The 22316-nt window shown below is 37.1% G+C and overlaps 1 protein-coding gene, 1 long non-coding RNA gene and 1 pseudogene across 24 annotated transcripts in view; 2 read left to right on the top strand and 1 right to left on the bottom strand.

Annotated features, from left to right (window-relative positions):
- Nucleotides 1–4470, top strand: part of LOC143666278 (uncharacterized) — a 139248-nt gene extending 134778 nt beyond the window's left edge. For 4 of the 6 annotated variants that reach the window (XR_013167545.1, XR_013167511.1, XR_013167520.1 and 1 more), the window contains one exon: nucleotides 1175–2181. This is a non-coding gene — a long non-coding RNA (uncharacterized LOC143666278). Of the gene's footprint in view, nucleotides 1–1174; nucleotides 2182–3928 lie in introns of those variants that run through there. The other 2 variants (XR_013167535.1, XR_013167578.1) reach the window with 2 other exon arrangements.
- AGBL3 (AGBL carboxypeptidase 3) overlaps nucleotides 1–22316 on the bottom strand; it is a 235941-nt gene that overhangs the window by 132303 nt on the left and 81322 nt on the right. The gene's annotated exons all lie outside the window — the stretch shown is intronic.
- On the top strand, nucleotides 4644–22083 carry LOC143679567 (S-phase kinase-associated protein 1 pseudogene; annotated as a pseudogene).

The following is a 22316-nucleotide window of genomic DNA, read 5'->3' as shown; positions in this document are numbered from 1 at the left end:
ATGAAAATTCACATTGGGAATCTCGAGTTACCTCTCAACATAAAATCACTCAATGGGCTGAACTGGCTGCAGCTATTTTAGCTCTGCAACAATTTCCCAACCAGCCCATAACTTAATTTGTAACTCTGGATATGTTTTGGTGTTTATACATTGCAGAATTTAGAATTAGCCTTTATAAAACCTTTGTCAGATTCTGATCTATACACCTTATTTATTATGCTACAACAATTGTTGGATATTCTGATTCATCTTCTGTCTGTTACACATATTCGTTCCCATTCAGGACTACCCGGCCCTTCTTCCTACCCGGTAGAAGGAAACCAAAAGGCAGAAACATTAGTAGGTTTCACATCAGCATTTAAAAAGGTGCACTTATCCCATGAATTTTTTTCATCAGAATGGGAGAACTCTTCAACTCTTCAACTATAGTTTGACCTATCTATAACCCAGGCCAAACAAATTATCTCTGCCTGTCCTGATTGCCAGTGATATTCTAATCCACATTTATTCCTCATGTTAATTCACAAGGAATTACAGCTAATTAGTTTTGGTAAACTGACATTACCCATTATACATTATTTGGGCATTTTAAATACCTTCATATTTTTAAAGACATATTTTCAGGATTTATTCATGCTTCCCCCCAACCAAAGAAATGGCTGCAACAGTAAAAACTCACCTTCTTAAAGTCTTTGGTCATATGGGTGTGTCTAAACCCTTAAAAACAGATAATGGTCCAGCCTTTGTTTCCTCACTCTTCAAACTACTTCTACAACAATGGAAAATTAAACATAATACTGGCATTCTTTATAATCCCACAAGTCAAGCCATCGTACACACCATACATTAAAACAACTGCTAACTGTCATGCTGGGGACACGGGTTCAATTTTCAGTGCCTGCCCATGCAAAAAAAAACAAAAAAAACAAAAAAAACCCCAAAAAACTATTAAAAAAAAAACAAAAAAGGGAGAGTATGACAATTTCTCCAAAGGAAACTATTTCCTTAGCCTTATACACCCTAAATTTTTAAAATCATGACAAAACCGGTTTAAGCAGCAGAGAAACATTTTGTTCCTTAACATAAAACATATGGATCCTTTAGGTGATGGTTTGTAGAATGGACCTCAGGAATTATTAACATGGAGGGTATGCTTGTGTTCTTACTCTCACAGGACCCCAGTGGCTACTGGCAAAGTTTGTCAAACCTTATCATGAGCTGAAAGGACCAACTGTTGATCCCGAAGTTGGAGACCCTGAATCTGGACAATCGAAAATCTTGACGCATAACACTATGCAGGAGCACCCAGCAGGTTCAGGGAGTAACCTGGAGCAACTAGATGGAAAAGCTTCAGAAATTTTAGCATGAACAGGGGCTCCCTCTACACCCGAGAACAGATTTTTGGTCTATCTAGCTGTAATCACCTCTAACTCTGTGCAGGTATAAAAAACATTCCTTCTTATTATTTTACTTTTACAACTTTCTTCTGCCAAAGCAGAAAATTACTTATATTGGCCCCACGTTTTAGAGCCCTTATACTTAAATTAGTTACTTGGTGGGACCCAGAACCTCCACTCTCAAGCAATGACACCGATTGGACAGGGGGCTTATGGATTCCCCCTGCTGGTTCGCTTGCTGAAAATGTGGGCTGGCTACACCTTAATCAATCTACCACTTACTTATCTAATTTACCTCTGCTGTGCTTCTCCATAGATGACAGTGCTAGTTGTCCACAAATCATTCCTCAAGAATATTTTCATTATACACCTAAACGTAGTAATTCCATATTGGCTAATCTTACCTACATAAAAGTTATCTCAGTCAAATCATTTGCTACACATAATGCTTCTAATCCTCTGTCTCTATTGTCACATGTTGTGGGGATGGAATTCTAATTCATGTAATGTTGTTTGGCTCCCCTGTCATTCCACGGAGGCTCATAAAACAAATTTTTCCAATTCCTATAATCTCACTATTCTCGATTGGGGCCCTCAAGGCCACCTTACTAGCAATCTATTAAGTTTTCTAGTGCATCTAATAAAAGTATTAATTGGACTAATGGAGGACTTTCAGGCCCTGTTTTTCAAGCTGTAATTCATAATTCCATCACCATATAATTGTCCCATGGCTAACTAAAGTGTGGCACCTTGGGTTGCCCTTTCTAAATAGAGCAGAAATAAATGAAATTGAGAACATGAAAACAATTGAGAAAATCAATAAAACCAGAAGCTGGTTCTATGAGAAAATTAATAAGATTGATGGGCCATTAGCAAGATTGACAAAAAGAAGAGAGAGGAGGCGAATAAATAAGGTCAGAAGTGAAAGAGGAGACATAACCACTGACCCCACAGAAATAAAGGAGGTAATAACAGGATACTATGAACAACTTTATGCTAATAAATACAACAATGTAGATGAAATGGACAACTTCCTAGAAAGGCATGAACAACCAACTTTGACTCAAGAAGAAATAGATGACCTCAACAAACCAATCACAAGTAAAGAAATTGAATCAGTCATTCAAAAGCTTCCCAAAAAGAAAAGTCCAGGACCAGACGGCTTCTCATGTGAATTCTACTGAACATTCCAGAAAGAATTAGTACCAATCCTGCTCAAACTCTTCAAAAAAATTGAAGTGGAGGGAAAGCTACATAATTCATTCTATGAAGCCAACATCACCCTCATACCAAAACCAGACAAAGATATTACAAAAAAAGAAAACTACAGACCAATCTCTCTAATGAATATAGATGCAAAAATCCTCAACAAAATTCTAGCAAATCGAATCCAGCAACACATTAAAATAATTATACATCATGACCAAGTAGGATTCATCCCAGGTATGCAAGGATGGTTCAACATAAGAAAATCAATTAATGTAATACACCATGTCAACAAATCAAAGCAGAAAGATCACATGATCATCTCAATTGATGCAGAGAAGGCATTTGACAAAATTCAACATCCTTTCCTATTGAAAACACTTTAAAGGATAGGAATACAAGAAAACTTCCTTAAAATGATAAAGGGAATAAAAAAATAAATAGGGTTATATCTCATGGAAATTACACTCATATTAAAAATTACTAAACTTAACTCAAAATCATTCTAATTCTATAATGATTTGTACTTCTCACCCTTTTTTCTATTATTAACACCTCATAATACAATTACCTATGCCAGTGATACCTTCTATCTCACCACAAGTACAGGATCTTACCTTTTATCCTGTTTCTCCCATAAAAATGTTACTGAATTAAACATAACCTCTATATTTGTTCTAAGGAGACAAGTACAGATATGGAATCTGTCCTTGGGAAGGATCTTCTAGCTTAGCACAACTCAATAAGCCTCTATCAAATATATGACTGAAAAGATTTCTTGGTATTTTCTTAGCCTTTATAATCTCTGCCATCATAATTGCTGCCACAGCAACCACAGCTATTGCTGTACTAGGTGAATCTGTTCAGACTACTCATACGGTCAATCAAATTAGGACCGATGTCACTGATGAAATGATTGTTTCAAACCCAAATTGCTAATGGGATGTTAACCCAACTTCATGCTTTAGAAGCATCAATCTTATGGTTAGGTGAAAGACAGCAAGCTCTTTTTACAAGACAGGAGCTGCAATGCGTTTGGGAACATAAAATATGTGTCACCCCATTGCCCAGGGATTCTTGGAAACTAATAAAATCCCTTATTCAAGGAGCTTTGAACTCTCATCTTCAAGGAGAAGTGCTAGCATTGCAATCTCGTCTAGAAAAACAGTTATCCCAAATTCAGATGCTTACTCAACAAAAAGTCTTCAACACCTTAAATGATAACCTTAATTGGCTCAATCCATCTAATTGGTTTCATAGATTAAATATTTGAATCTGGATTTTATCCGCATTTGGTATACTTATGGTTTTTCTATTTCTTTCAGCTCTCAGAATGATTTGTTCTATGATTTCTCATCTCCACTAGACTGAACAACTAGTAGCCATAGTTACAGCTTCACCTTTGCAGTTGCCGCCATCAACATGAACAGCAACAATAAATAAAAAGGGTGGAGATGTGCGGAGGATATGGCTAAAGTGTTTGTAAGCTTGCTCTGCGTTTGCACGTCCACAAGCAGTGGAAAACCACTGCGCTTGTCTGCTTGTTTGTCTGCTCATAGACTTGATGCTGAAATCAGCTCAAGATACTTGTCTGCTTTGCTTATATGTTCTATTTGCATATTTGTCTGCTTTGCTTATCTGTGGCATTTGCTTATCTGCAACACTCCTATGCATGGGAAAATTCCTGCTTTGTTCTTAAATTAAAGATACCTTCTCCTCAAGGCAATTGGGAACCTCCCCTGATGATCAAAGCATAGCTTAACTCCAAAGGGTCCCTTTACCCCATAAATAGCCAACTAAAAGTAAACTTGGGACTCTGACTGGAGATAGAGTCTTCCTTGCTTTCTGACTTTCTGTCAAAGGTTTTTTCCTTCCCATGCCAATTTTTTGCAGACAAAGAATAACTGCCACAGACCTGCACCTGGCACAGCAAAGCCCTGAGCCCTGCCTCCTGCCACTGCACCTGGTAACCTGTACCATACCCCATGCCTGAGCCCCCTTACCCCACATGGTGCCCCACTCTGCGCCCTGAGCCCCACCATGTACCCTGACTCCCATGCTGACCTGCCATGTGCCCTGTGCCCCACACCATACCTCATGCCCTTGTGGCCCCATGCCCAGTTCCATGCCCCACACACATTCCTGCACTGTGCACCTGTGCCCGCACCACCCATCACACCAGGCCTAGCTGGTAGGCATTTCTAGGTTGGCTGCAGACAGAGACACATGGCATATGCAGTCCCACAGCCCAAGGTCATTCCAAGTGGGAGTCTGAGGGCCACCAGACCCATCAGGCCCACAAGTAAATCACCACTGAGGTGTACACTGGCCACTCCCCAGCCCTGGGGCTGGCTGCTTTCAGCACCCACCAGGACCAGCGAGCCTGACTGGAATTGAACCAGGTCTCCATCCAAGTCACCCACTGCTAGTCAGGGGAGGCAGGCCTGAGGGGATGAGAAGGTCCAAGAGTGCCACCTGCTGCACAGAAATGAAAGAACAGTCTAGCAAACTACCTGTCTAGCTTCAAAAAGATCTTCAAGGAAAAATGCAACCAGGGCTTGGTTTGGTGATGAACTAAGTGCAAAAGGAGATCTTTAATGTAAACCCAAGCAAATATAAAACCTTACATGACTGAGGGAAATCAACTTTCAAAATAACCCTATCAAGGTAATCAAATGCCTCAAGCCAACAGAAAATCACAAAGCACATGAAGATGCAAGCAGATGTGGTCCAGCCAAATGACCAAATTAAAACATCAGAGGAAACACAGACTTTGCAGCAACTAATTAAAGATGTTCATACTATTGTCCTAAATAAATGCAACGGGTTGGCTAATGACATAAAGGAGATCAAAAAGACACTAGAAGAACATAAAGAAGAATTTGAAAAAATAGGTACAAAAACAGCAGATACCTCAGAGATGAAAGATATGACAGACCAAATTAAAAGTATACTAGAGACACACAACAGCAGATTAGAAGAGGCAGAAGAAAGAATAAGTGAACTAGACAATAGGACAACTGAATTAGAATGTACAAAAGAAAATGGCAAAAAAGGTAGAAAAATTGGAATTGGACCTCAGGGAAATAATGGAGAATACAAAGTGCATAAATATAAGAATCAATATTCCAGAAGGAGAAGAGAAGAGTAAAGGGCTAAGAAGATTAGTTGAGATAATGGGGGAAAATTCACAACCCTTATAAAGGACATAAATACGCAAATCAAAGAAGCCGAACAAGCCCTAAATAGTATAAATCCAAATAGGCCTACTCCAAGTCACTTAATCAGTCTGTCAAATGTTGAAGAGAAGCAGAAAGTCCAGAAAGTATAAGAGAAAAGTGACTCACCACATACAAAGGGAACCATATAAGACTGAATTTGTACTATTCTACAGGTACTCTGGTGGTAAGAAGGTACGGTATATTTAAGATCCTGAAAGAGAAAGACTTTCAGCTAGGAATTCTTTATTTGGCTAAATTGTCATTCAAAAGTGAAGTGAAAAAAAAAATTTTAAAAAGTGAGGGAGAGATTAAGAATCACCACAGGTAGACAAAGACTGAGGGAATTTATTAACAGGAGACTGGCTGAACATGAAATACTAAAGGGAGTTCTGTCAGCTAAAAAAAAAAAAGACAGGAGAGGGAAGTCTGGAGGAGGATATAGAATTGAAAAGTATCAGTATGGGTAATTTAAAAGATAAAAGGAAAAAGAGGGAAAAGAATATATAGGTCTTACAAATAAAAACCAAAGGATAAGATGGTAGATTCAAGAAATTCCTTTACAGTAATAACTTTGTTAATGGACTAAACTCACCAATTAAAAGATACAGATTGGCAGGATAGATTAAGAAATATGATCCATCTATATGCTGCTTAAAATAGACTCATTTTAGACCCAAGGATTCAAATAGGTTGAAAGTAAAAGGATGGAAAAATACTCCATGCAAGTTGTAACCAAAGAAAAGCAGGAATACCTATACTGATAACAGACAAAATAGATTTTAAATGTAAAGACATCATAAGAGACAAGGAAGGACACTACATATTAATAAAAGGGACAATTCACCAAAAGGATATAATAATCATAAATGTTTATGCTCCTAGTTAAGGAATTCCAAAGTACATGAGACAAATATTGGCAAAATGAGGTGATGTATAGATTTTTCAAGAATAATAGTGGGAGATTTCAATACACCACTCTCCACTATAGATAGAATAACCAGACAGATGATCAACAAGGAAACAGAAAACTGATAAATGAAATAGACCTAACAGATATATATATATAGATATAGATATAGATAGATAGATAGATAGATAGATAGATAGATAGATAGATAGATAGATAGATATAAACTGTTATAGCCCCAAACACCAGGATATACATTCTTTAGTGCTCATGGGATGTTCTCTGGGATAGATCATATGCTGGGGCACAAAACAGGTCTTCATAAATTTAAAAAGATTTCAATTATTCAAAGCACTTTCTCAGAACACAAAGGAATGAAGCTGGAAATAAATTATCACCAAAGAACTAAAACTTTCACAAATATATAGAGAGTAAATAACGCACACTTAAATAATCAGTGGGTCAAAGAAGAAAATGCTAGAGAAATTGGTAAATATCTGGAGATGAATGAAAATGAGAATACAACATATCAGAATTTGAGGGATGCAGCAAAGACAGTGCTGAAGGGAAATTTATTGCCCTAAATGCGTATAGTAAAAAACAAGAGCAAAAATTGAGGACTTAACTGCTCACCTGGGGGACCTAGAGAAGGAACAGCAAATTAATCCCAAAGCAAAGAGAAGACGAGAAATAACAAAGGTCAAAGCAGAAATAAATGAATTGCAGAAAAGAAGAACAATACAAAGAATAAAACCAAAAGTTGATTGATTTTATTGATTCAGTGGACCCCCAGCTAGGCTGACAAAAAAAAAAAAAGAAGAGAGAGGATCCATATAAACAGAATCAGAAACAAGAGGGGTGTCATTAGCAGGGACCTTGAAGAAATTTAAAAAAATCATGAGTATACTATGAACAACTATTTGCCAACAAACTAGACAACATAATAAAATGAACAAATTCTAGAAACACACGAACAAGCTATTCTGACTCCAGAAAAAATGGAATATCTCAAGAAATCAAACAGAAGTAGGGAGAGTCAATCAATCATCAAAAATCTTCCTACAAAAAAAAAAAGCACAGGATCGGCTTCACAGGGGAATTTTATCAAACATTCCAAAAAGAATTAACACCAATCTTGTTCAAATTCTTACAAAAAAAATAAGGAAAAGGAACATTATCTAACTCATTTTATGAAATTAATATCACTCTTATACCAAAACTGGGTAAAGACACAATAAGAAAGGAAAACTACAGGTATCTCCCTAATGAATATAGATGCAAAAGTTCTCAACAAAATACTAGCAAATTGAATCCAATGACACATTAAAAGAGTTATGCATGACATACAATTGGGGTTTACACCAGGAATTTAAGAGTGGTTCAACACAAGAAAACCAATCAAGGAAATATAGCACATTAACAAATCAAAAGGGAAAAATCATAGGATCATCTTGGTTGATGCTGAAAAAACAATGGACAAAATTCAACATCCTTTTCTGATAAAAATACTTCAAAAGGTAAGAATCAAAGGAAACTTACTCAACATGATAAAGGGCATATATGAAAAACCCATAACTAGCATCTCACTCAATGGTGAAAACCTTCCTCTAAAGACTGGGAGAGAGACAAGGAAACCCTCTATCACCACTATTATTCAACATTGTATTAGAAGTTCTATCTTAAGCAATTAGGTGGGAAAAATAAATAAATTGGAAAGGAAGAATTATAACTTTCATTATTTGCAGATACTTTACTTGGTAAATCCTGAGAAATCTATGACAAAGCTTCTTGAGCTAATAAACAAATTAAGCAAAGTAGTGGGATACAAGATTAATGTGCAAAAATCAGAACTGTTTCTATACACATGCAATGACCTAACTGAGGAGAGAATTAAGGACAAAATTCCATTCAAAATAACAACTAAAAGAATCAAGTATCTAGGAATAAGACTAACCAGGAATGTAAAGGACCTGCTCATAGAAAACTATAAAACATTGCTAAAAGAAATCAAAGAAGATCTAAGTAGATGAAAAGACATCCCCTGCTCATGGATAGGAAAGTTAAATGTAGTTAAGATGTCAATTCTGTCCAATTGATCTACAGATTTAATGCACTACCAATCAGAATCCCAACGACTTGGAAAAGCTAGTTATCAAATGCATTTGGAGCAGAAAGAGAACTCAAATAGCTAAAAATATCCTAAAAATGAAAAATGACATGGGAGGACTACCATTTCATGATTTTAAAGCTTATTAAAAAGCCACAGTGGTCAAAACAACATAGTACTGGCACAAACACAGAAGTATTTTGAGAATGTGGATATAGACCTCTAAATCTATGGACAAGCAATCTTCAACAAGGTTCTCAAATCCACTGAACTGGGACAAAATAGTCTTTTCAATAATTTGGCATGGAAGAACTGGATATAAATAGCCAAATGAATGAGAGAGGACACTTAGCTTACACCCTATGAAAGTAAAGTGGATGAGAGACCTAAATAACAGCCAGTAACATAGAACTCCTAGAAGAAAATATAGGGAAACATCTTCAAGTCTTGGTAATAGGAGATCGCTTCCTAAACTTCATACCCAAAGCACAAGCAATGAAAGAAAAAATAGATAAATGGGAACTTCTCAAAATCCAATGCTTCTGTGCCTCACACTTTGACCTTATTCAAAAAAGTGAAGAGGCAGCCAACTCAATGGGAGAAAATATTTGGAAATCATGCATTGGATAAAGGTTTGATAACCTGTATACTTAAAGAAATCATACAACTCAACAAGAAAATAACAAACAACCCAATTATAAAATGTGCTAAGTTAGAAATACGCATCTTTCCTGAAGAGCAAATACAGATGGCTAAAAAGTGCATGAAGAGATACTCATCTTCATTAGCTATAAGGGAACTGCAGATCAAGACTACAATGAGATACCACCTCAAACCTATAAGAATGGGTGCCATTAAACAAGTAGGAAATTATGAATATTGGAGAAAATGTGGAGAAACTGGAACACCTGTACATTGCTGATGGGGATGTATAATGGTACAGCTGCTGGAAGACAGTTGGACGATTCCTTAGAAAACTACATATCAAGTTGTCCTATGACTTGGCAATGCCATTACTTGTATATACCCAGAAGAGCTAAAAGCAGTTACACAAACAGACATTTTCACACAGGTGTTCACAGCAGCATTATTTGCAATTGGCAAAAGATGGAAACAATCCAAGTGGTAATCAACAAATGAGCGGATAAACAAAATGTGGTATATATATATGATGGAATATTATGCAGCAGCAAGATGAAATGAGGTCCTGAAGCATGTGACAATATGGATGGACCTTGACAACATAAAGTGGAGTGAAATAAGCCAGACATGAAAGGAATGAGCCTGGTTTTGGCACTGTGGATTAACAATGCCTTTCTGACCAAAAAGGGGAAAATAAATTTAATAAAATTTGCAATTAGTGGCTAAGGTGAGTGCAAATAGAGGGAGGTGATATTCTGAAGGCTACTCTTATGCAAACTTCAGCTAGATATTGCTAACTATCATGATTTGCCAAAACCCAACCAAAACCATTCGGTTAACCCTAAAGAACACCTAGGGCTCTATCTGAGATTCTACAAAAATTTCATGTCCTAAGATTACTTTCCAGAAACCTACAACCTCCAGATGGGTTCGTAGGCCAGATAAATCCTAAAACTCACAGGGGCCAGCCTCTCCAAGAACATCAACTAGCTTCATTCCCCTATCCCATATTATCGACACCCTTTTCTCACATGAAAAAGTTAGACTGGGCATAGCCCAAATACCCCTGAAGATTGGGAGAAGGATCAAAGGAGAAAGAGAAGATACAACAGAGAAGATAGGATTTAACAATGAATATGACTGCTGAATCATTATTTTAATTTTTTTTTAGTCTCTAGTATCTTAGAGCAGCTAGAAGGAAAAACTTAAAATTGTGGAACTGTAGCCCATACCAAACTCTGAAATCTGCTCTATAACTACTTGTTACAATGTACTTTGAGGCTTATTGCTTTTTTTGTTTATAAGTTCTATTTCACAATAAAAAATATTTTTTTAATAAAAGAAGAAGAGTTCAAATCAGAGATGTAGCCTCAAAACTGGAAGAACTAGGAAAAGAAAAGCAAACTAAACCCAAATGAGGTGAAGGAAGACAATAACAAATAAGAGTGGAGATAAATGAAATAGAAAACAAAAAAAGAGTAGAGAGAATCAACAAAACCAAAAGTTTGTTCTTTGAAAGGTCAAACAAAAATTTAGTTAGACTGACAAAGAAAAAAGAGACAGGATATAAATACCTAAAATCAGAAATGAAAATGGGGAAATGAATACTGATTCTGCTGAATTAAAGGACTATAAGAGGATGCTATGAACAGCTGTACACCAATAAATTAGATAACTTAGAAGAAATGAAGAAATTTTTATCTACATATGTACACTGGCTCAAGAAGAAATAGATTTCAACAAACCAGTTACGAGAACAGAGATTGAATCAGTAATCAAAAACCTCCCAATAGGGCAGTGCAACAGTGGCTCAGTGGCAGAATTCTCACCTGCCATGCCAGAGACCCAGGTTCAATTTCCAGAGCCTGCCTATACCAGAAAAAAAAAAACCTCCCAACAAAGAAAACTGGAGGACCGGATGGCTACACAGGAGAATCCTCCCAAACATTCCAAGAAGACTGAATCTAATTTGGCTAAACTCTTGCACAAAATTGAAGAGGAAGGAACACTCCCTATCTCATTCTATGAGGCCAACATCACCCTCATACCAAAGCTGGATTAAGATACCGCAGAAAAAGAAACCACAGACTTATGAATATACATATAAAAATCCTCAACAAAATACTAACAAATGAAATCCAACAGCATATTGAAAGAATTATACATCATGAACAAGTAGGATTTATCCCTGGTATGAAATGTAGGTTCAATACAAGAAAATCAATTAATGTTAACACCACATAAACAGAAGGAAGGAAAAAATCTATATGATCATCTCAATTGATGCAGGAAAGTCATTTGACAAAATACAGCACCCTTCGTTAATCCAAACAATTAGAAGGCTAGGAATAGAAGGAAACTTCCTCAACATGATAAAGGCATGTATGAAAAGCTCACAGCATCTACTTAATGGTGAAAGACCAAAAGTTTTCCCTCTGAGATCAGGAAGAAGATAAGGATGCCCACTCTCACCATTGTTATTCAATGTTGTTCTGGAAGTTTTGCCAGAGCAATTAGGCAAGAAAAAGACATAAAAGGCATCCAAATTGGAAAGGAAGAAATAAAACTTTACCGTATTTGCAATGATGTGAGTCTCTATAAAGAAAATCCTGAAAAATCCATAACAAAGCTTGTAGATCTAATAAATGAATTCAGCAAAGTGGCGGTATATAAGATCAACACTCAAAAATCTGTAGTGCTTTTCTATTTTAGCAATGAACAATCAGAAGGAGAAATCAAAAAAGAATTCCATTCACAATGCAACTAAAATAATCAAATATTTAGGAATTAATCTAACTGCGCCAGTTTGAAAGGATATATGTACCCTAGAAAAGCTATGTTTTAATTCTAATCCCATTTTGTAAAGGCAGCTGTTTCTTCTAATCCCTATTCAGTATTGTATGTTTGAAACTGTAATTAGATCATCTCCCTGGACATGTGACTCAATCAGGAGTGGTTGTTAAACTGCATTAGGGAAGATGTGTCTTCACCCATTCAGGTGGGTCTTGATTAGTTTACTGAATCCCGTAAAAGAGGAAACATTTTGGAGAATGAGAGAGATTCTGAGAGAGCAGAGAATGACATAGCCATGAGAAGCAGAGAGTCCTCCAGCCAGCGACCTTTGGAGATGAAGAAGGAAAACACCTTCATGAAACAGGAAGCCAGGAAAGAAAGCTAGCAGATGACCCCGTGTTTTCCACATGACTTCTTCTTAGAAGAAAATATAGGGAAGCATCTTCAGGACCTGTGTTAAGCAATGGTTTCTAAGACTTTACACTCAAAGCACAGGCAACAAAAGAAAAATATATAATAAATGGACCTCATCAAAATGAAAAATTCTTGTGCCTCAAAGGACTTTATCATGAAAGAAAAATGACAACTTACACACTGGGAGAACGTATTTGAAAACCACATGTCTGAAAAAGGATTAATATCTATAATATATAAATAAATCCTTCAATTTAACAACAAAAATACAAACACCCAGTTTAAAAAATGGGCAAAAGGCTTGAGCAAACAGCTGTCCAAAAAAGATATATAAATGGCCAAAAAGCACATGAAAAGATGCTCAACATCATTAGTCATCAGGAAAATACAAAATCACAATGAGATACCTTTTCCTACCCATCAGAATGGCGGCTATTAAAAAAAACCCAGAAAATACTGTGTTGAAGAGGATGCAGAGAAAAAGGAACACATATTCTGTGCTTATGGTGATGTAAAATGGTGCAGCTGCTGTGGTGGAAGGCAGTTAGGCAGTTCCTCAGAAAGCTAAGTATAGAATTGCCATATGACTTCTAGAGATATACAAACACAAAAAAAATGAAAGCAGGGACTCAAACATTTGCACACCAATGTTCACAGGAACATTATTCACAATTGCCACAAGATGGAAGCAACCCAAGTGTCCATCAACCAATGAATGGATAAATAAAATGTGGTATATACATACAATGGATTATTACTCAGTCATATAAATGAAGTCCTGATACATACACAACATGGGTGAACCTCAAAGACATCACGTTGAGTGAAATAGGCCAGTCACAAAAGGACAAATATTCTATGATCTCACTGATAAGAATTAATTATAATAAGCAAGTTCACAGAGTTAGAATCTAGATTATAAATTACCAGGGAATGTGGTGGGAATAGGGAATGGAAAGTTAAGGTTTAAAATGCACAGGGTTCCTATTTAGAATGATGGAAATGTTTTGATAATGTTTGGTGGTGATGGTAGTACAACATTGTGAACACAATTAACAGTACTGAAATACATATCTGAACATGATGAAAAGGGAAAATATTAATTAGATTGTCTATATGGTTTAACAGAATAAAAACTTTTAAAAAATCAATGGAAGCACATAAACAGTGAACCCTAAGTTAAATCATGGAATTTAACTAATAGTACAATAGTATAATTATAAAATTATAAAATTTAACTAATAGTGCTATCATCAATTGTAACAAATATCCACACCAATGGAAGCTGTTTGTGGTGGGGTGGTATATGAGAATCCTGTATATTATATGTGATTTCTCTGTAAGCCTACAACTTCTCTAATAAAAAGAGTAAGTGAGAAAACATATAGAACATTTAGAGTACGCTGTATTTTATAAAGAAAGAAGGGATATATGGCGGGCCATGGTGGCTCAGAAGGCAGAGTTCTTACCTCCCCTACGCTAGAGACCTGGGTTCAACTCCTGGTGCCTGCCATGTAAAAAAAGAAAAAGAAAGAGGGAATATAAAAGCATATATAATTATTTATTCCTATTTTCAAAGTGAATGAATGAAAGGATAAGTAAAAAATTAATAAAAATCATACCCATAGGGAAAGGCTGGGGAGAGAGGACAGGATTGGAATCAAGACTTCTGTGAATGTACTTTATTATATACAGTTTGACTTTCTTATCATGTATATGTTTTATATAACAAAAGAATTAATGAAAAAGGGGAAAATAAATACAGAATTAAAAACAAGAAAAAATAGAGAAAAGAACTGCATTATGGTGGCATAGAGGCATAAAGATTTTCTTTTTCTTTTTTAATACTTTGAAATGGTATAAAAATTTGACCATATATTACAAGTGGGATATAAACTAAGACTAAAAAGAATTACAAAGAAATTTTGAGATGAGTCTATAGTCATTTTGTTGGTAGCAATATTATGGCTATATTGTAGGATAAAATAGATAAGTATTTATATTAATATAATTAGGAACAAAGATTTTCAGCATAAGAGAAAAGAAATACAAGTACAAAATCAAGGAAGAATAAATCTATAACATTAAATTTGAATGGGAAATGCCATTATGAATTCGTGATTTTTTCTCTTAAAAATGCATATTTTCTAGCTCTTCATACCCTGAAGAGAAGCCTAGAAGCAAAAATAACTGCCACCCAGTCTGTGTTTTCTAAATGTCATTTTTCACTAAAAGGAAGCAGAGCTTCTTGGAGAAATGATGGATTCCAGATATGGTGAACTTAAAAGTTCATCTTGGCTGAAAGTTTCCAAAGACTATTAAAATCATGTCAAAAATACACAGCAGGGCGGGCCATAGTGGCTCATCAGGCAAGGGTTCACCTGCTATGCCAGAGACCCAGGTTCGATTTCTGATGCCTGCCCATGCAAAAAAAAAAAAAACAGCAGTCAATTAGAAGGGTTTCTCCCTGGCCAAATGAGGGGAAATATAAGCATTAGAATAATAATGGCTGAAATTGTTTAGAATGCATCAAATAAAAACAAATCCATGGCCCTCTTTCTTTGTCCGCCGGCCCACCACGTGGCGCCCACACCCCGTAGCAGCTGATCCGCCCGCCCTCCCCTCTTCCCCCTCCTGCTCCGGCGGCTCTCCAACCACCACCGTGCCCTCTTCCACCTTCACCGGCTCCTCCACCACCAGCCTTGACAGCCTTGCCACCCTCACTTTTCCTCCTCCAGAACAGCTACTGGGGGAGTGGAGACAATACAGAGCAGCTCCCGGAGCCACGACGGAGATCAAAGGGACGGCGTACCCCATCCTGGAAAGGCTGACTGTCTGGGAGAATCAGCTCCGGTGAGATCACCGAGGGGCGCGGGTTTTCCTGGGCGGGACAGCAAGCGGCCGGAGTCCCTCCCTTCCTCCTTCCCAGGCCAGCTGGCAGAATTGGGCAGGCGGTCCCCTTGGGCTGCGGCGGCTGGCGCCCCCACCATGCGAGGCCCCCTGCACCAACTGAGAGAGTTGGGTCGAAAATCCCCAGACTGCGGAGAACGGTGATCAGGGGGTCCCTTCCAAACACGTGACTCCCCGGTCCGGCTGGGAACAGTGCACTCTCCCGGGATGCACAGCTGGCGCCCTTCTGCCACGCTTGGCGCCCCAGGCCGACTAGGAAATTCGGTTGGGCGCTCTCCTGTGCTGCGGCGGCCGGCAACCCTCCCCGTGTTCGGACCCCCGGGCCAGCTGGCACTCTTCCAAGACGCTTTGGCTGCCAAACCTCCCCTATGGCGAGAGTTTTCCAGAGTTAAAGGACCCACAGAAACTTTTACCGGTGGAGCCTGTAGACAAACATGTACCACGAGCGCCACCTACTGGGCAGGATAAGAAAAACAGAACCCAGAGATTTCATAGAAAAATTTTTCAACCTGTGGGGTCCAACACCCAGGGAAATCTGACTAAATGCCCAGACGCCAGCAGAAGATAACGGCTTATGCTCAGAAAATTGAAAATATGGCCCAGTCAAAGGAACAAACCAATAGTTCAAATGAAATACAGGAGTTGAGACAACTAATGCTGAATATACGAACAGAAATGGAAAACCTCTTCAAAAACGAAATCGATAAATTGAGGGAGGACATGAAGAAGACATGGGCTGAACATAAAGAAGAAATAGAAAAACTGAAAAACCAAATCACAAAGCTTATGGAAGTGAAGGATAAAGTAGAAAAGATGGAAAAAACAATGGATACCTACAATGATAGATTTAAAGAGACAGAAGATAGAATTAGTGATTTGGAGGATGGAACATCTGAATTCCAAAAACAAACAGAAACTATCCGGGAAAGAATGGAAAAATTTGAACAGGGTATCAGGGAACTCAAGGACAATATGAAGCGCACAAATATACGTGTTGTGGGTGTCCCAGAAGGAGAAGAGAAGGGAAAAGGAGGAGAAAAACTAATGGAAGAAATAATCACTGAAAATTTCCCAACTCTTAAAAAAGACCTAAAATTACAGATCCAAGAAGTGCAGCGCACCCCAAAGAGATTAGACACAAATAGGCATTCCCCAAGACACTTACTAGTTAGAATGTCAGAGGTCAAAGAGAAAGAGAGGATCTTGAAAGCAGCAAGAGAAAAACAATCCGTCACATACAAGGGAAACCCAATAAGACTATGTGTAGATTTCTCAGCAGAAACCATGGAAGCTAGAAGACAGTGGGATGATATATTTAAATTACTAAAAGAGAAAAACTGCCAGCCAAGACTCCTATATCCAGCAAAATTGTCCTTCAAAAATGAGGGAGAAATTAAAACATTCTCAGACAAAAAGTCACTGAGAGAATTTGTGACCAAGAGACCTGCTCTGCAAGAAATACTAAAGGAAGCACTAGAGTCAGAACCGAAAAGACAGAAGAGAGAGACAGGAAAAAAGTGTAGAAAGAAGGAAAGTCAGATATGATATATATATAATACAAAAGGCAAAATGGTAGAGGAAAATATTATCCAAACAGTAATAACTCTAAATGTCAATGGACTGAATTCCCCAATTAAAAGACATAGACTGGCAGAATGGATTAAAAAACAGGATCCTTCTATATGCTGTCTACAGGAAACACATCTTAGACCCAAAGATAAATATAGGTTGAAAGTGAAAGGTTGGGAAAAGATATTTCATGCAAATAACAACCAGAAAAGAGCAGGAGTGGCTATACTAATATCCAACAAGTTAGACTTCAAATGTAAAACAGTTAAAAGAGACAAAGAAGGACACTATATACTATTAAAAGGAACAATTAAGCAAGAAGACATAACAATCATAAATATTTACGCACCGAACCAGAATGCCACAAAATACGTGAGGAATACACTGCAAACACTGAAAAGGGAAATAGACACACATACCATAATAGTTGGAGACTTCAATTCACCACTCTCATCAATGGACAGAACATCTACACAGAGGATCAATAAAGAAATAGAGAACCTGAATATTACTATAAATGAGCTTGACTTAACAGACATTTATAGGACATTACATCCCACAACAGCAGGATACACCTTTTTTTCAAGTGCTCATGGATCATTCTCAAAGATAGACCATATGCTGGGTCACAAAGCAAGTCTTAACAAATTTAAAAATATTGAAATCATACGCAACACTTTCTCGGATCATAAAGGAATGAAGTTGGAAATCAATAATAGGCGGAGTGCCAGAAAATTCATAAATACATGGAGGCTCAACAACACACTCTTAAACAACAAGTGGGTCAAAGAAGAAATTGCAAGAGAAATTAGTAAATACCTAGAGGCAAATGAAAATGAAGACACAACATATCAAAACTTATGGGACGCAGCAAAGGCAGTGCTAAGAGGGAAATTTATTGCCCTAAATGCCTTTATCAGAAAAGAAGAAAAGGCAAAAAGGCAGGAATTAACTGTCCACTTGGAAGAACTGGAGAAAGAACAGCAAACTAATCCCAAAGCAAGCAAAAGGAAAGAAATATCAAAGATTAGAGCAGAAATAAATGAAATTGAAAACATGAAAACATAGAGAAAATCAATAAGACCAGAAGTTGATTCTATGAGAAAATCAACAAGATTGATGGGCCCATAGCAAGAATGACAAAAAGAAGAAGAGAGAGGATGCAAATAAATAAGATTAGAAATGAAAGAGGAGACATAACTACTGACCTCACAGAAATAAAGGAGGTAATAACAGGATACTATGAACAACTTTACGCTAATAAATACAACAATTTAGATGAAATGGACGGGTTCCTGGAAAGACATGAACAACCAACTTTGACTCAAGAAGAAATAGATGACCTCAACAAACCAATCACAAGTAAAGAGATTGAATTAGTTATTCAAAAGCTCCCTAAAAAGAAAAGTCCAGGACCAGATGGCTTCACATGTGAATTCTATCAAACATTCCAGAAAGAACTAGTACCTACTCTCCTCAAACTGTTCAACATAATCGAAGTGGAGGGAAAACTACCTAATTCATTCTATGAAGCCAACATCACCCTCATACCAAAACCAGGCAAAGATATTACAAAAAAAGAAAACTACAGACCAATCTCTCTAATGAATATGGATGCAAAAATCCTCAATAAAATTCTAGCAAATCATATCCAACAACACATTAAAAGAATTATACATCATGACCAAGTAGGATTCATCCCAGGTATGCAAGGATGGTTCAACATAAGAAAATCAATTAATGTAATACACCATATCAACAAATCAAAGCAGAAAAATCACATGATCATCTCAATTGATGCAGAGAAGGCATTTGACAAGATTCAACATCCTTTCCTGCTGAAAACACTTCAAAAGATCGGAATACAAGGGAACTTCCTTAAAATGATAGAGGGAATATATGAAAAACCCACAGCTAATATCATCCTCAATGGGGAAAAATTGAAAACTTTCCCCCTAAGATCAGGAACAAGACAAGGATGTCCACTATCACCACTATTATTCAACATTGTGTTGGCAGTTCTAGCCAGAGCAATTAGGCAAGAAAAAGAAATACAAAGCATCAAAATAGGAAAGGAAGAAGTAAAACTATCACTGTTTGCAGACGATATGATACTATATGTAGAAAACCCAGAAAAATCCACAACAAAATTACTAGAGCTAATAAATGAGTACAGCAAAGTAGCAGGCTACAAGATCAACATTCAAAAATCTTTAGCTTTTCTATACACTAGTAATGAACAAGCTGAGGCGGAAAACAAGAAACGAATCCCATTTACAATCGCAACTAAAAGAATAAAATACCTAGGAATAAATTTAACCAAAGAGACAAAAAACCTATATAAAGAAAGCTACAAAAAACTGTTAAAAGAAATCACAGAAGACCTAAATAGATGGAAGGGCATACCGTGTTCATGGATTGGAAGACTAAATATAGTCAAGATGTCAATCCTACCTAAATTGATTTACAGATTCAATGCAGTACCAATCAAAATCCCAACAACTTATTTTTCAGAAATAGAAAAACCAATAAGCAAATTTATCTGGAAGGGCAGGGTGCCCCGAATTGCCAAAAACATCTTGAGGAAAAAAAAACGAAGTTGGAGGTCTCGCGCTGCCTGACTTTAAGGCATATTATGAAGCCACAGTGGTCAAAACAGCATGGTATTGGCATAAAGATAGATATATCGACCAATGGAATCGAATAGAGTGCTCAGATATAGACCCTCTCATCTATGGACATTTGATCTTTGATAAGGCAGTCAAGACAACTCACCTGGGACAGAACAGTCTCTTCAATAAATGGTGCCTAGAGAACTGGATATCCATATGCAAAAGAATGAAAGAAGACCCATCTCTCACACCCTATACAAAAGTTAACTCAAAATGGATCAAGGATCTAAACATTAGGTCTAAGACCATAAAACAGTTAGAGGAAAATGTTGGGAGATATCTTATGGATCTTACAACTGGAGGCGGTTTTATGGACCTTAAACCTAAAGCAAGAGCACTGAAGAAGGAAATAAATAAATGGGAGCTCCTCAAAATTAAACACTTTTGTGCATCAAAGAACTTCATCAAGAAAGTAGAAAGACAGCTTACACAATGGGAGACAATATTTGGAAACGACATATCAGATAAAGGTCTAGTATCCAGAATTTATAAAGAGATTGTTCAACTCAACAACAAAAAGACAGCCAACCCAATTACAAAATGGGAAAAAGACTTAAACAGACACCTACCAGAAGAAGAAATACGGATGGCCAAGAGGCACATGAAGAGATGCTCAATGTCCCTGGCCATTAGAGAAATGCAAATCAAAACCACAATGAGATATCATCTCACACCCACCAGAATGGCCATTATCAACAAAACAGAAAATGACAAGTGCTGGAGAGGATGCGGAGAAAGAGGCACACTTATCCACTGTTGGTGGGAATGTCAAAGGGTGCAACCACTGTGGAAGGCAGTTTGGCGGTTCCTCAAAAAGCTGAATATAGAATTGCCATACGACCCAGCAATACCATTGCTGGGTATCTACTCAAAGGACTTAAGGGCAAAGACACAAACGGACATTTGCACACCAATGTTTATAGCAGCGTTATTTACAATTGCAAAGAGATGGAAACAGCCAAAATCTCCATCCACAGAAGAGTGGCTAAACAAACTGTGGTATATACATACGATAGAATATTATGCAGCTTTAAGACAAGATAAACTTATGAAGCATGTAATAACATGGAGGGACCTCGAGAATATTATGCTGCGTGAGTCTAGCCAAAAACTAAAGGACAAATTGTCCCACTGATGTGAACGGACATTTGAGAATAAACTTGAAATATGTCATTGGTAACAGAGTCCAGCAGGAGTTAGAAACAGGGTAAGATAATGGATAATTGGAGCTGAAGGGATACAGACTGTGCAACAGGACTAGATACAAAAACTCAAACATGGACAGCACAATAATACCTAATTGTAAAGTAATCATGTTAAAACACTGAATGAAGCTGCATCTGAGCTATAGGGTTTTTTTTTTTTTTTACTATTATTACTACTTTTATTTCTTTTCTCTATATTAACATTTTATATCTTTTTCTGTTGTGTTGCCAGTTCCTCTAAACCGATGCAAATGTACTAAGAAACGATGATCATGCATCTATGTGATGATGTAAGAATTACTGAGTGCATATGTAGAACGGTATGATTTCTAAATGTTGTGTTAATTTCTTTCTTTTTCTTTCCGTTAATAAAAACAAAAAAAAAACAAAAAAAAACAAATCCATGAGTTCACAATGATATTTTCAAGTGGCCTACTTTTCCGCCTTTTCCTTTGTATTATGCTGACGCCACGCAGCTCTCCCAGCTTCTAGCCCACTGTCTCCTTGAGAGCAAATACTGCCTTCAATTAAGCTGCAGAGTTCAAATGGAGAGATGTTTAAAGTTGATGTGGAAACTGCCAAACAATGTGTGACTGTAAAGACCACGTTAGAAGATTCGGGAATGGATAATGAAAGAAATGATGACCCAGTTCTTCATTCATCAAACGTTATTGATGAATAACATTCATCAAATGTTATTGCAGCAATATTTATAAAGGCCATTCAGTGGTGCACCCACTACAAAGATAACCCTCCTCCTCCTGAGGATATAAGAATAAAGAAGAGAAAACAATAATGTTTGGGACCAAGAATTCCTGAAAGTTGACCAGGGAACGCCTTTTGAACTTAGTCTGGCTGCAAGCTAATTAGACATCAAAGGTTTGCTTGATGTTATATGCAAGACTGTTGCCGATATGATCAAGGGGAACTCTCCTCAGGGGATATGCAAGATCTTTAATATAAGAAACAACTTGACTAAAGAGGAGGAAGCCCAGGTATGCAATGAGAATCAGTGGTGTGAAGAGAAGTGTTGCGCCTGACACTGTAACACAGTAAGGACTGTTCCAAAACTAGTTGCACCTCTCTGTTTATAATTGTTAATATTAGACAAACAGTAGAGAAATACAGCAGTAAATTTACTGTATTAGCAGAATATTGTTCTCATTGCATGTATAGTTTGAGTACAGATTCCAAACCTATGGGTGAGTTTCTTCTAGTATCATCAAAAGTTTCTTTTTCCTTGTTCTGAATAAAATTGAACTGTGGATTCCCT

Source organism: Tamandua tetradactyla, chromosome 1 (genome assembly GCF_023851605.1).
Source record: "Tamandua tetradactyla isolate mTamTet1 chromosome 1, mTamTet1.pri, whole genome shotgun sequence".
NCBI lineage: Eukaryota > Metazoa > Chordata > Mammalia > Pilosa > Myrmecophagidae > Tamandua > Tamandua tetradactyla.
This window is presented reverse-complemented; position numbering and strand designations above follow the sequence as displayed.